Genomic DNA, 15384 nt, shown 5'->3' with positions numbered 1-15384 from the left:
GCCAAATTCCACCTCTCACCACGGACAACGCAATGGCCGACGTCCTTCACTTAACGACCGAGAGCAGCAGCGTTTGTGTAGAGATCCCAATGCTAACAGACAAACAATACTACGTGAAATAACCGCAGAATCAATGAGGGACGTACGACAAACTTATCAGATGGGCTCGTGACCATAGCAGTTGGACCCCAGATGACTGGAAAACCGTGACCTGGTCAGATGAGTCCCGATTTCCGTTGGGAAGAGCGGATGATTGGGTTCGTATGTAGCACAGACCCACGAACGCATATACCCAAGTTGTCAACAAGGCACTGTGCAAGCTGGTGGTGCTCCATAATGGTGTGAGCTGTGTTTATATGGAATTGACTGGGTCCTCATTGATTACATCGTTACGTTCAGCTATCTGAAGGCCATCTGCAGCTTTTCATGGACTTCATGCTCCATAACAACTATGTCATGTCATAGGGTCACAATTGTTCGTGATTGACTTGAAGAACATTCTGGACAATTTGAGCAAATGATTTGGCCCCCCAGATGGCTCAACACGAATGCCATCTAACATTCATGGGACATAACCGAGAGGCCAGTTCGCGCACAACATCCTGCACCAGCAACACTTTCGCAATAATGGAAGGCTATGGCCCACTTCTGCAGGGGACTACCAGCGACTTGTTGAGACCACGTCACGTCGGGTTTCTGCACTACGCCAGGCAAAAGTGCATAAATGTGTATACGTCATGGCGAATTAGCGTGCCAGATCTGCAAAGTGAAAACATGGGTCACAAATTAGAGTTGAAGTGAGCCTACATTTTCTGGAAACACTGGTTTATACTATCCCTATGTAGTAGAGTTGTGTTAAAATGTTTGGTTTATGCTACAATTACATTGTTCATCGTACTAAGTTACACTCTCAAGTGGCATCGAAATTCCGATGTGCCTACTTTCTGAAATACGTGCATTTTGCTGTGTTTTACAGTAGAATGTGTGTCATTCAGGAGTTTGATACAATCAAACAGGATTTTTATGAAAGTCAGCATATGAAGTATCCTGCAAATGAGCATCAATTATAATTATTTTGTTAACAATTTCCTCACTAAACATGTTCTTTTTAAAAGACTGTATGGCATTTGTGATAGGGAGCACTCTTTCTGCAGCAGCATTAGTTCCAGCTAGTACAAACATAGTAATGAGTTACAAATTTTTGCAGCTGATATCTAGAGAAACAAGGATGTGGGAAATGATAGACGACTTTTCAGCAGCTTACTAAACGGTTCTTGATTCACGGTTTTTCACTTTATATACATTTCTAACGTGGTTAACTTCCTCAAAAATTCGTCTTCACATATATCTTTAAGAAAAGTTTCCCCAGACTCTGCCAAAATTTAAAATTTTTTCTGAACCGTCTTCCAGAGAAGAGGATATTTGAGCTGAATCCGGTTAAGTGGTTCCAGCACAAGAAATGGGTAAGCCCATTTTTCAATACCGTCAATTAATGTTTTACAAAGTGAATTTGAAATTTACAAGAAATCAGTATCTTTCAGCAAGTCATCTTATTGCAGTGCACTTATTAAAGACTAAATTCTTCCCGGATTTCATTTTGCTTATCAGTATTTCTAACTCCTCAGAAACTTCATCCACTGACGTAATTCGTGCCTCAGCAATCCTTATTGTTGATGAAACATTTTCAGTCCGCTGTGAATAAAATAAAGCCAAGGATGTGATCACTAAAGAATGCTTTTAAGATAGTAGGACATTGTTCTTAAGACAAAAAAATAAGGTTTTCGTCCCCTGTATATACACGTAAGTAATTCGGTTAATTCTCCAAGGAATGCCATCCGCTTTTAACAGTACCAAGCACCTGTTTATATTCCACTCCAAGAAAGTCTCGAAACTGATTCAGTCCTTCATCACGAATGGTTTAAACGTGGAAATGCTGAAATTTTTTTTTTTTTTTTTTTACAAAGGTTTCGATGTCTACTGGCGGAATATCAGCACTAGTTTTTATTGCATTACGCACCGTGTGCGCTGCACAAATTACACCATTATGTAGCTCTTCAGCAAAGGCTTAAGTCTTGTAAAAACATAATTTTGTTCCTTTCCTTCCACAACTCCAAACTTGGTGTTGCAGCTGCCACCACAGAGTGCAATAATTTTATCCCGCAGATGAAATTTATTAGAATTTCCATTTACTATAATATCAGCCTTTCCACCTGTTATGTTTTGGAAGTCTTTCACCTTTACTTGACTGCTCTTAACTGACACAAAATGTTGAAGAAACATTTTCATCAATTTTACGCTTTTGTTATTAGAAGTAATCACCATATCTGAAACGTACTTCACTTCTTTCAGCATCTCACAGATCTGATACAATGCGTATCGAACCAACACATTTACTATTACAGATTCACACTTAGTTCTGGACTAGGTAAATATCTTCTCAAACAGCTTTCTGATGATCGCAGCAGTGTAATTCATTGAACTGAATTGTTAAGTTTCATTCCATGAAGGCTAGGCGGTCTTCCTCAGCAGCAACAAGCTTTCTTCGTCTTTTGTAATAGCTTCGGAGGAGGAGAAAATTAATGTTTGATGTCCCGTCGACGGTGCACAAGCTTGGATTAGGAAAGGATGGGGTAGGAAACCCCATCGTCCATTTTCATAGGAACCATCCTGGCATTTTCCTGAAGCAACTTAGTGAAATCACGGAAAACCTAAATTAGGATGTCCGGACGCGGATTTGAAACGTCGTCCTCCCGAAAGTGAGTCCAGTGTGCAAACCACTGCGCCACCTCGCTCGATTGTTTGAAACAGCTACCCTGTGTTTCTTCAAATTAACGTTTTCCACAACACGAGTTCGACCTCCATGGTCGAGTGAGAAAGTCCATTTACACAACGTACAATATATTTCTCGCTTTGCTGTCCTAATTTCAGGAAATACACAGCTAATTTTTTGTTGACTTTCCTGTGAAGAGTTTTCAGCATATCTCATCAAGTAACATAACTGTGACTCTAACGGTCTAAAACCAAATTTTAAACACGACCATAGAAAATGTACTTGGCAAACTACTCGCCATGTGAAAGTACCAACCAATGTACTCAAAAAATCTGTCTCGTTCAGTTTATTTTAATCAAACAAGCATTTTCCTTATTCTTTAAATGTGATCACATTTGTCAACCAGCGGGTTATGCTACAAGTTAGTTAAAAACACACTGTTTAGAAATATGGGGGACGGTTAATGAGAAACGAGACAATATACTGTGATCCCAAATGTGTTTTGTTGGGAAGATGCTGTAAGAAACTGGATGCCTGATCACCCTGTTGTGTGTTCCAAACCTCCTTCTAAACCAATGGGTTGATTCTAACCAAACCTAGTGCACGTATCACTTATTGTCTGGAAGTATGTACTGCCAGCGTAAGAACCATCTTCCACTGGGTTGGGAGTGGTGTGAAAACTGGGTTCATAAAAGGTGAATAGAGGGGGGGGGGGGGGGGGGGGAGAGGGACAGGGAAATTTGGAAATTTGTGATAATTTCTAAGGGACCAACCTGCTGAGGTCATCGGTCCTTAAGCTTACACACTACTTAATCTAACTTAAACTAACCTACGCTAAGGATAACACACACACACCCATGCCAGAGGGTGGACTTGAATCTCCGACAGGGGTAGCCTCGCAAACAGTGACAAGGTGAGAGAGGTGGGAGATGGAGTTGGATGGAGAAAGGGGTAGGAGGAGATGGACGGACAGAAGGAGGAGGATAAGATAGAGGGGCAGAAGGATAGACAGACAGAGAGGGAGGAGGTGATAGACAAAGTGAGGGGGAAGACGAGATGTTTGCAACATTTGTGGCATACATAGGGTAGAAAGCTAGTCATATCACATATACAGGCCGTCCCGCCTCAGAGTCATTAAGAGCATTGTTTCTGATGTTTAGACAGCTACTTGCAATTTCACGAAGGGAAACCAGTGCTCGGGCAGTCACAGCACCTCCCTGACCTGCGCTGGCTGCTACGACGATGCAGCAGCGCTGCTGATTCGCTGCTGGGGTACTGGTTGTTCTTTGTGTTTTATTGTTTCTGTTAATGGTGTTTCAGCAGATATTTGCGATATTGTTTTGGAATGCGTTACTGGAGTCAGCCCAGACTACTACTGCTTCTGCGAAGCCCAGTGTCGTCAGTAAGCATCGATCTGTTTCCCGTAACGAAGTCTAGTGCAATTGTGTGAATGCATTGTGTCGCAGCTAAGTGAATTCGAACGTGGGCAACTGTAGGTGCTCGTAATGTGGGCGCTTCTGTAGCCAAGATAGCCGAAGTGTTTAGTGTGCCAAGAGAAACGGTATCGACAATTTATGCTGCATACAGGAGAAACAGAAAAACATCATCCACTAAATAACACCGCGGACGGAAGTGTGTATTGAGTAATAGTGACAGACGATCATTGAAGATATGACGAAAAATAAGAAAACGACAGCTGGTAAAGTAACTTCAGAACTGAATGTAGTGTTGGTGAACCCTGTCAGCATCAAAACACCACAAAGGGAGCTCCATAAGCACGGATTTACTGGGCGAGCCCTAATTCCAAAACCAATCATCAGTGATGCAGATGCCTGTAACACGAAAACGTAGAACCGAGCTATAAAATCTGGACTGTGAAGCAATGGAAGAAAATCGTTCGATCGGATAAGTCTTGTTTCATACTGTTTACAACTTCTGGTAGAGTTTACGTCCCAAGATTGGAACATAGAGGCGATGCAGTAATAATTTGGGCACCCATATCATGGTATTCCACGGGCTTCATGGTTATTCTGCAAAATCTCACTACTTCCAAGGACTATGTGACCATGATGGCTGATCCGGTCCATCTCATGGAACAAAGCTTGTACCCCAGTGGCTACCACAGACTCAATATTATTTAGGTTTTGTGATCTACTTTGGAGAGATGGGTCAATGATCGCAGCCACCTCCATCATCATTATCTGCTCCTGACTCTATTTAGCAGGAAAATTGCTATTAAATTCCCTTGAAACCATACAGGATCTATATTTATTCATTCCGAGACGACTGGAAGCTGTTTTGAATGCGTATGAGTTTTCTGCAATGTATTATCATGGTAATGTATCGTATTTTTGTTGTTTCCGTAGTTTCGTCCAAACTCTATGTTCTGTACTTCCTTCTAAATGACTCAATTGATTTCGAACATGTATCACACATACCGCTTACTGTCTACAAGAAAGCACTGTTGGGGTAGGAACCACCTACCAAACTTTGGGGTGTGGGTGTTGGGGCAAAAGGGGTGAAGTAAATAAATGAACCGAGAGAGAGGTTAAGAGAAGATGCACAAAGAGAGGGGGGAGGTGATGGATATAGACAATGGGAGGAGGAGGTCAACCAAAAGATGAGGTGGTGGAGATGGACAGAGAAATGGAGAGGAGGAGATAGACAGAGAGATTGGGAAAAGGAGATCGTCACAGAGGTGGGAGGAAATGGATGAGACATGGGGACGAGAAGGTGGACAGAGAGAAGAGGAGGAGGAGATAATGAAGTGAGTGGGAGGAGACGGGTTGACTGAAAGGAAGGAAGAGATGAACGGAGAGAGGAAGAGCTGGACAGAGAGGTGAGAATGGACAGAGTGTAGGAGTAGCAGGCAGGTGGAAAATGGTTAGTGGGCGGGTGTAACTGAAAGAATGTGTGAATAGGCAGGTGGAAGAAGGTATGACATAGAATAGAGTGAGGGTGTGAGGTGGAGTGGAAGAGTGTGTTTTTGGAAGCAGGTTAAAGCGTGGGGAGGGGGATGAGGTAGGTGGAAAAGGGGCAGGTTGTGAGTGTGATATCGTTTCTCAATACAACCCTATCACTGTCTTACAGTTGGCAATGGAATTACAAATTTTTCGTCAGGCACCGGCAACAGTCATGTGGGATCCAGCGAACCTAATGGTTCACGCCTACTGAGCCATGCCTCCAGCGGCTCTGGATAATGGGTGCTCTCTACCGCCACAATATAGGATAGCGCGTGGAACCTCTTCACTACGTGAGGCTACACAGACACCACCTAAGCGCCGCTCTAACTCCATCGTTCGTACTTTAGTACGGAGAATCTCTTCCTTGTTGGCAATGAAAGCTGAACCCTGTTTCTTGTTCTGTTATTTGTAATGAGTCTTCGTTCGCTGATCTGTATTTGCACGCAGACAGCTGCCACCACCCTTCACAGAGGAATGGGGTACTTAAAACTCTAGGACATAGGGCGCGCACTATCTCTGACGCAGAGAGTCTACCCCAGGAATTGGAAGATCTGAGAACTGTATTTCGGAAAAAATGGGTACTCAGAGTGACAGATTCAACGTGCTCTCCGCCCAACCACTGCAGCACAACCTCTTGAGATGGATGAAGTCACGAGGGAGGTGGTAGGCACTGCATTTATTCCTTACACAGGCGCACTCTCGGGGAAAATCGCTCGCATTCTGAAGAAACACCGGGTCGGAACTGTGTTTTGTCCTCCAAATAAAACTCGTGCACTGGTGGGGAGTGCCAAAGATGACCTCGGTTTGAGGAAGGCCGGCGTGTACCAGATTCCGTGTCAATGTGGCAGGTCGCATATTGGTCAGACGATGCTTACCGTCGAGGATCGATGCCGTGAACACCAGAGGCACACTCGTCTGATGTATCCGAGCAAGTCGGCGGTCGCTGAACATTGTTTGTCAGAAAATCACGCCATGGAATATGACCGCACGAGGATTCTGGTACACACGTCGAGATATAGGGACAGCGTTGTTAGAGAGGCCATCGAAATTCGCACCAATGACGACCTCATAAACCGTGACTGTGGCTATAATCTTAGCAAGGCTTGGGAACCAGCGATCGGGGTAATCAAGAGTAAATCAAGCAAACGTATAGTTGTGACGACCACGGCGGACAGAGCCATCACTCCGACGTCATCTCAGACGCCGTCGCAGTCTGTTCCACCGCGCGACCGTGGCGCGGGGCGCGGACGGCGGAGGGAGCGCGCCGCGGGCGGAGGGTATTTAAATCGGCCGCCGCCGCGACCGAACCCAGTTCCCTCTGAGCAGACATAGCGTACGGAACTCCGTGCCGGGACGTTCACAGGAGCTCAGTCCGTCAGTTCACCTGATGATGGCGACATGTATGATCGCCGAAATATTGTGCCCGTTGGACACTGTAGACCGGCAGCACACCCGTGGATATTTTGACTATCTCTGGAGTTGTATGGCAGGGTATCAGATACATATGTGTGCAATACATCTGTCATTCTCGAACGTGGGTGAAGACGTTGGTAAAAAGTTAATATAATATATTTGTTTATTTTCCTTACACTGGCCTAGAATTTAACAAAACCCCGAATTGTGGGTTAACTACAATGTCTACAATGTCTCATCATTCCAGTTTTGTCTTTATTCATCTTAACGAACATAAATGTCTGCTAGATGCATCTTACCAAAACAAAATCACACCGCTGATTTTAGGTCAACTAACGTCCTACCGCAAAACCAACAGAAATGGTTCCTTAGGTTAGTGACAGATTATCTGTCACTAACCTCCTATCCTTCCGATACGTCCACCTCCCCATGGAATGTTACGTCTAGTGCCCAACAAACTTCCTAACTAGTACATCAATGATGTGAAAAACTTAGTAAAGCGTAAGTCGAAAAAAAGATCACACCAGACAAGACACTCATCAATGGTATCTTTACAATAGGTAAAAAACGCCCGTGAGCAGTCTTTGACACACTTTCAATGAAGTAGCACTGGTAACAGTGACGCGTAGAAGCAGGCCGATCTCGGTCTGAGCCGGCAGATGTAGCCTATCAGCACCTCATCGCCTCACCATTCCGACTTCTTGAATAGATACAGGAAAAGAGATATCTTGGTTTAGGAGGTTCAGTAAATTTAAAGGGGGATGATTGGAAAATAGAGGGGCACATATACGAAGTTTCTTAGCTTCAGAAGCAAGCCTGGAATGAATGGCCGCGAAATGGAGACGTGATGAAACATTATAGATGGATCTCTGCCTGGTGGAGTGCGTGTGAGTGACGAATAACACGACTAGAAAAATGACTCATTTCCTAACTGCTCATGGTTTCCTTAACTCGTATTAAGTGAATGGAGTTGGCGAATTCCCCATACTGATTGTATAAATATAATGACTATCAATGAACGGCCCAAACAAAGAATGGCGAAAATATTTAAACAATATAAGATGATGACATTATCTTCGAAAAGCTTACTCGCGGATATCATGGAAAATAAAGGAGAGACTTTTTAGTTATAAAAGTGATTTAGGTGATGCTAGAAACTTTCGTTTCGTCTTGCACAAAGACGATTACCGGCTGCATGTGAGGGTGCTTGCAATAAAGGTTTCAGAATTAAGATGCAAACCTGTACCTCAGTTTTCGTGGACATCCTGGGACGATAAAAGGTTAGTCACAGATGTGCCGCGACGGAAATTATAAATTCAGAGACAGATGGACACAAACAACCGTTTTTGTTACAAAGTCAGTTCCGAAAACAGCCAACTGAACTGCCCATAAGACATTCGTGGATCAGTGTATGCTCACGAAAACCAAACCTAGGTGATTTCTAGATTGTTTCGAAACGTATCATGCATGGGCACGGTCGTTATTAAAAACGTACTTTAGACTTCTTACAGCCTTGAGTAAAATAACAATTGTATGGAATGGATGTTGTTGTTGATAGTGGTTGTTCTCGTCCAAAGACTGCTTTGATGTAACTCTTCACACTAGCCTATTCCTTGCAACCCTCTCCGTCTCAGCATAGTTACTGCAAACTCATTATCGATTTCAGTAAATTAACAGCTGCGCAGAATAGAGCTATTATTGTAGTTGTTGTTGTTTGTCGTTGTTGTCCGAAGACTGGTTTGATGCAACTCTCCGACCTAGTCTATCCCTTGAAATGCTTTTCATCTCAGCATAAGTATAGCAAATTCGTTATTGATTTGAATGAAATACAGTTGTACGAATTTGAAGCCAGTTTGACTATTTTTCGATCGTGACTGTCTCAAGAAATATGTAAACGTTCTTTAAATTACCGCTACATTACCTAGATATAATCAAAAATAATTTATTAAAAGGTCAGACTACGTCCACAGCTGAAGTAGTTGAATTAACAGAATTGCTAGAGCTTGTTCTTTCACACAATTATTTCACATTTAATAGCAAAATGTACAAACAAGATGTAGGCGTAGCAATGGGAAGTCCTCTAAGTGGAATCATTGCAGAAATTTTCATTAACGACCTTGAAAATAAACTTGTCAACAACAAAGACATAATAACCCAGAGAATAGTACACTACTGCAGATATGTCGATGACACATTCATTGTATACAATGGAATTGATGAAGAAATAGAAACTCTATTAAACAGATTCAATAATTTACACAACAACATCCAGTTCACCATAGAACATGAGAAAGATAACAAAATTAATTTTCTAGACATGACAATATGCAACCCAGACCAAACCCTAAATATCAATGTATACAGAAAACTAACACACACAGACACAGTCATTAATAAATCTTCCACACATCCCAACTCACATAAAAAAGCTGCATTCAGATCCTTGTTAAACAGAGCACAGAAATTCCCACTTAATGCTGCCGACTATGAGACAGAAATGAACACTATCAAATACAATGCACATAATAATGGCTATCGCGAACATAAAATAGACACACTATCACAACGCACAACAAAAAAATAACAACAAACAATGTGACACAGCTTACTCACACAACATCCAAAAACCCAAGTACATAACGTTACCATGTTTAGGTCTCCTATCAGACAAAATAGACAAGCTGTTTAAAAAAACAGACATCAGGATCACCTTTGCCACCAACAACAACTTAAAAAAGAAACTGATACATGACATCTCACATCCCACAGAGAAACTTAACAAAGCAGGAATCTATAAAATTACATGCAGTCATTGCAACAAATATTACATTGGCTAAGCGGGAAGAAATTTTAAAATACGCTTTAAATAAAAAAAATACTGTTTCAGACTTGGCAAACCGAATAAATCAGCTTTAGCAAAACAAATAAATGAAACAGGACATAGTGTTACAATAGACAACGATCTCAAGGTACTACATAACTTAGAAAAGAGCTGGAAAATGGACATCTTGGAAGAAATGATCATATTCATCTATGGCCACATGGGGAATAACGAGATCCTGAATGAAATGACATACTTCAAAAATTCATATTTCTTTTCCAATTTCACTACAGCACTCTTAGAATAAAAGATACGTAACATGACAGTCGTTTGACTCTAACCCCATCAATAGCTTAGAAATATCTAAAATAAATAATTTATATCATGATGTGTTCAACCTACATCTGTAATACGATAACAAGATGTGCAGAAGATGTAAACATCTGACACCACATACATCTACAAATCATTAGCCAAATCTAAACCAGCTATATTTCGACCGCCATCTTGTACACTGCACTGAAGATTTGTTCGTGATCAGGTTTCCAAGTTACTGTTACGTTAGTGAAAATTTGCGAACAGTGACCAAGAAAGCCAAGAGAGCCACGGAAGCAGAAACACCTCAGCGCATCACAACGGGACTGCCGCGCCAGGAAAACAAAGTGAGTGACCGTTAGAAAACATTTTCATGTAAACATCAGTCCAACTTCAAAAGTGGCATGGCCTATTACTAAGTTTTCTCTTCTTCCGCAGGATAACCACAGCATTTCTGAAGAGACTATGTAACATCAGTATGGCCTTATTGTAAAATAGTTTTTGTAATGCAATTTAGCCTGAAGATGAGGTATTCCCTCGAAACATGTCGCTAAATAAATAATTAATACAATAGTTGACAAAGTTTTTGACTGGTAGCGGTAATTTAAAAAACCTTTACAATTATACGAAATGGAACTGCTGCTGCTGTTGTTGTTATTTGAAGCCTGGTTGGATGCAGCTCCCCACGCTAGGCAAACCTTTCAAGCCTGTTTATCCCACCATAATTATTGAAATCCGCATCCATTTAAGACTGCTTACCTATGTCATCCTCTGCAAATTTTAACCCACTCCAACACTCTCATACAGTATCAAGCTGACCATTCCTTGATACCGCAGGGTATGTCCTATAAACTAATCCCTTCTTTCAGTCAAGCTGAACATATCTTTCCCTTAGATACTTAAAACTTCGTAAGCCAGCCATGAAAACCTTGCCATTTCTTGCACTGAAGAACCAGAGAAACTGGTACACCTGCCTAATACAGTGTAGGACCCCAGCGAACACTCAAAAGTGCCGCAACACGACGTGGCATGGAATCGACTAATGTCTGAAGTAGTGCTGGAAGGAATTGTCATCACGAATCCTGCAGAGCTGCCTACAAATCGGTGAGAGTACGAGGGGGTGGAGATCTCTTCTGAACAACAGAAAATGTATTCTTCCAAGCACAAAGTGTGTGCAAAACAACTAAAATTTCTTTATTTGCTATTCCTATATATGTTTTTTTTATGAGTGTGTGGTCTTCAGTCCTGAGACTGGTTTGATGCAGCTCTCCATGCTACTCTATCCTGTGCAAGCTTCTTCACCTCCCAGTACCTACTGCAACCTACATCCTTCTGAATCTGCTTAGTGTATTCATCTCTTGGTCTCCCTCTACGATTTTTACCCTCCACGCTGCCCTCCAGTACTAAATTGATGATCGCATGATGCCTAAGAAACTGTCCTACCAACCGATCCCTTCTTCTAGTCAAGATGTGCCACAAACTCCTCTTCTCCCCAATTCTGTTCAATACCTCCTCATTAGTTATGTAATCTACCAATCTAATCTTCAGCATTCTTCTGTAACACCACATTTCGAAAGCTTCTATTCTCTTCTTGTCTAAACTATTTTTCGTCCGCGTTTCACTTCCACACATTGCTACACTCCATACAAATACGTTGAGAAAAGACTTCCTGACACATAATCTGTACTCAATGTTAACAAATGTCTCTTCTTCAGAAACGCTTTCCTTGTCATTGCCAGTCTACATTTTATATCTCCTCTACTTCGACCATCATCAGTTATTTTGCTCCTCAAATAGCAAAACTCCTTTACTTAGATGTTGTCTACTCCTGGGGCCTTGTTTAGACTCAGGTCTTTCAGCGCTCTGTCAAACTCTTCACGCAGTATCATATTCCCCATTTCCATAATATTGTCATCAAGTGCATCACCTTGTATAGACCCTCTATATACTCCTTCCACCTTTCTGCTTTCCCTTCTTTGCTTAGAACTGGGTTTCCATCTGAGTTCTTGATATTCATACAAGTGGTTCACTTTTCTCCAAAGGTCTCTTTAATTTTCCTGTAGGCAGTATCGATCTTACCCCTGGTGATATACGCCTCTACATCCTTACATTTGTCCTCCAGCCATTTTTGCTTAGCCATTTTGCACTTCCTGTCGATCTCATTTTTGAGACGTTTGTATTCCTTTTTTTAATTTTTTTTATTTTATAAACCAGCATTATATGTACTTCCCTAAGTCTTGATCATTTACAGATATGATTCAAAGGACGCCATTGGCGGTATGATGGGAGATAGTCTATGAGGGGTAGTCAAATGAAAACCGAACACACGCCACAATGGGAGCATGAAATCGTTCCATTCAAAAGTAATCAACACACGCATTAAGACTTTCATCCCACTGGGAGAACGCGGTTGGCCGCTGACGGATCCACAACCGCATCCACTCTTGCACTTACTCGTCCGACTGAAATCGACGTCCTCGCATGTCTCTCTTCAGGTCGCCAAAGATGTGAAAATCACACAATGAAAGATCCAGGTTGTACAGAGGATGTTGCAATGTCTCTCAACCACATCGCTGACATCCAGCCTTGGTGCTGTATATGTCGTGTTGGGACAGGTGCTATCGTGCAACAGAATGCGTGTGTCCGACAGTATTGCTGGACGTTTTGACTTTATGGCTCATCACAGTTTTTGCAAAGTGTTCTCATAGCACTGTTCACTGATTGTGGTTCCATGTTCATGGAATTCGACGAGTAGAGAGCCCCTGCATTCAAAGAAGGTCAACGTGATCTTACCGGACCTTTTGTGAACGGCTTTGGATTTCTTTGGCAGAGGACATGTGGGATGTTTGCACTTCTGGCTTTCCCGGTGGCCCTCGGGCAGTCGGAATGCTGTTGGACGGGATTACCCGGTTACACAACAACCCCCGCATCAACACTGCCAGTAGGACGAAGGCTATGCTTCAGTAATTTGGTTGGGAAACACTGCAACATCCTCTGTAGAGCCAAGATCTTTCACAGTATGAATTTTTTGGTGACCTGAAGATAAAAATGCATGGACGTCGGTTTGAATTGGACGAGGAAGTGCAAGAGTGAGGAGCCGTCAGAGGCATAAATGTATTACGTGTGAGATGATCACTTTTGAATGGAATCATTCAATGCTCCCATTGTAGAGGGTGTTCGGCTTTCATTTGACTGTCCGTCACATTTAGGGTAGGACCGATAAACTACCTCTTCGCTGCATATACCGGGTGATCAAAAAGTCAATATAAATGTGAAAACTGAATAAATCACGGAATAATGTCGATAGAGAGGTACAAATTGACACACATGCTTGGAATGACATGGGGTTTTATTAGAATCAAAAAAATACAAAGTACAAAAAATGTCCGGCAGGTGGCGCTTCATCTGATCAGAATAGCAATAATTAGTATAACAAAGTAAGACAAAGCAAAGATGATGATCTTTACAGGAAATGTTCAATATGTCCTCAACAATAGCTGTAGTCGAGGAATAATGTTGGGAACAGCACTGTAAAGCATGTCCGGAGTTATGGTGAGGCATTGGCGTCGGATGTTGTCTTTCAGCATCCCTAGAGATGTCGGTCGATCACGATACACTTGTGACTTCAGGTAACCCCAAAGCCAATAATCGCACGGACTGAGGTCTGGGGACCTGGGAGGCCAAACATGACGAAAGTCGCGGCTGAGCACACGATCATCACCAAACGTCGCGCGCAAGAGATCTTTCACGGGTCTAGCAATACTTTTTTTTGGTTCTAATAGAACCCCATGTCATTCCAAGCATGTGTGTCAATTTGTACCTCTCTACCTACATTATTCCGCGGTTTATTAAATTTTCAAATTTATACTGACTTTTTGATCACCCAGTACATGATAAATTGTGTACATTACAACACGAGTCCATCACAGACGCTTTCTGGACACATTTTCGTACTCTCTTCAAACCAAAATTTTCTAAAATTTTTATTAAGAACTCGTCCGGACATTTTTCACCTGCCATCTTCCTTCACAAGCGCAGTTGTAGTCGTTGTGAGTGAGGCAGTGAGTAATGGTTCAAATGCCTCTAAGCACTATGGGTCTGAGGTCATCAGTCCCCTAGACTTAGAGCCTACTTAAACCTAACTAACTTAAGGACATCACAGACATCCATGCCCGAGGCAGGATTCGAACCTGCGACCGTAGCAGCAGCGCGGTTCCGGACTGAAGCGCCTAGAACCGCTCTGCCATAGATTCCGGCCGTGAGTAACGTTTTCTGTCCTACGTCAGGTACTTTCTGAACCACTACAGAACTCAAGAGTCCACTATCGCTAAACAAGTCAATAATGAAGGCCACTGAAACAGGCTAGCACGGAGAACAAAGCCGATAGTGATATCAGTAATATAGCTCTGTGTACGTTCTGCAAGTGCTGCTGACGCACGACTGGTGAAACAGCCAGGCCCGACCTACGTCGCTATGAAGCGTTGCACGACACAGTATCGAAATCATGAGTCCCACTGTGGTGACAAATATGACATCCCAGCTGTTGGTTCTCAGTCTTCCGATCTCTGATTAGAAAAGCAAGTCACGCATTTATTTTGTCTGTGTAGTGGAATGCACTGTTGAGAGTTTCGAAGGGAGTATAGGGCAACGACAGAAGAATAAAACAGAAGACGAATGGGTACCTTTGACGGAGGCAGCAGTGTTGACAGCGAAGGTAGAAGTAGGCCAAGAGACAAGCACCGTAAAAATCCTTCGATAACACACCAGGTACTGATTTGAACTTCAGTAAAGAGATATTATAAAAACGCAGCAAATTGACGGCAAAGGAAATGAAAGAGCAGTTAAACGGAACGGGTAGCGTTATAACTGGAATATCAACAAAATGAAGCTAGGTTAATCGAATGTAGTCGAACTAGTTCAGCCAATACTAAGCAAATTATGCTAGAAAATGTGACAAAGTAATAGTTGAGATTTGTTATTTTGGCACCAAAATAACTGACGCTGGCAGAAGTAGAAAGGATACAAAATGCAATCTATCAAAAACAAAAAGTGTAACTAGGAAGATACTAACGTGGAACACAAAATTAAATGTTAGGAAGTAT

At 42.3% G+C, this 15384-nt stretch overlaps 1 protein-coding gene across 1 annotated transcript in view; it reads left to right on the top strand.

Moving 5' to 3' along the window:
• The window catches only part of LOC124595505 (solute carrier family 22 member 7-like), a 206026-nt gene that overhangs the window by 52606 nt on the left and 138036 nt on the right, over nucleotides 1-15384 (top strand). The gene's annotated exons all lie outside the window — the stretch shown is intronic.

Source organism: Schistocerca americana, chromosome 2 (genome assembly GCF_021461395.2).
Source record: "Schistocerca americana isolate TAMUIC-IGC-003095 chromosome 2, iqSchAmer2.1, whole genome shotgun sequence".
NCBI classification, from domain to species: domain Eukaryota; kingdom Metazoa; phylum Arthropoda; class Insecta; order Orthoptera; family Acrididae; genus Schistocerca; species Schistocerca americana.
This window is presented reverse-complemented; position numbering and strand designations above follow the sequence as displayed.